Here is a 1019-nt window from a genome sequence, read left to right as displayed (position 1 = left end):
CCTTTACAATATGCAACAGTAATGGGGAGAAACACGGTCAGTATTTAACTGAGTTTGGCCTGGCTGGTGCCTGCCAGTGTGACCGGTGTGCAGGTGGTGCTGAGCTCCAACATTAAACTGTGTACACTGCATTTGGATGGGATCTTGTGCAACAATTCAATTTACAATATGTACTGCGTCAGCTCAAAAGTCCACATGGTATTCGGTGCTCTTTCTGTGGCTTTTATTGCTTTTTTCTCCCTGATTTTCATCATTTTCAGCTACACCAGAATACTTATCATATCCTATTGCAGCTCTAAAGAAATCAGAAAGAAAGCAGCTCAGACCTGCTTACCCCATCTGCTGGTGTTGATCAGTTTCTCCTGTTTGTGTGCGTTTGATGTCATCATAGTCCGACTGGGATCCAACCTTACAAAATTAGTGCGTTTAATAATGACTTTACAGGCAGTTCTGTATCATCCTCTATTAAACCCAGTCATATATGGTTTAAAAATGAAGGAAATATCTAAACAACTGAAAAGGTTGTTTTATCAAACTAAAGCTCAATAGTGATGAAGTTGGTGTATTGATCTTAGAATACCACCTGACACTTATTGTTAGTATTCCTAAACTTTTTAAAAGTTGATATTATAATGTTAAGATGTACATGTATAGTTTAAGTGAAGTATGTGTGGATTTTACAAATGGCTGACAAAAACAACAGTTACATACATCAGCTTAACCAGAGAAGGCCGATTACCGTCAGTCTCCTGTTGAACATTTTCATGATTGGACCCAGTTCCTAGTATTATGCTGTTATTATGCTGAATTAAACACATTTTCCAAATTTGTTTGACGTTTGATTCTTGCTCCAGAACAGCTTTGAATACATGTTTACATGCACAAGCTTGTAAAGGCATTGGAGGTCGGATAAAGCAACAAAACGATAAAAAGTGAAATAAAAGTGGAAGAAGGCTTGGAACATGAAGTTTAAACGCAATCATCGTCAGTGTTGTATACGGTGTATATATCAGCATCTA

General features: G+C 37.6%; 1 pseudogene; it reads left to right on the top strand.

The window, feature by feature from the left end:
• Positions 1–6: 6 nt before the first annotated feature.
• On the top strand, positions 7–748 carry LOC107832986 (olfactory receptor 52E8-like; annotated as a pseudogene).
• The last annotated feature ends 271 nt before the right edge of the window (positions 749–1019 follow it).

This window comes from Poecilia formosa, unplaced genomic scaffold (assembly GCF_000485575.1).
Source record: "Poecilia formosa unplaced genomic scaffold, Poecilia_formosa-5.1.2 Scaffold302, whole genome shotgun sequence".
Classification (NCBI taxonomy): Eukaryota; Metazoa; Chordata; class Actinopteri; order Cyprinodontiformes; family Poeciliidae; genus Poecilia; species Poecilia formosa.
This window is presented reverse-complemented; position numbering and strand designations above follow the sequence as displayed.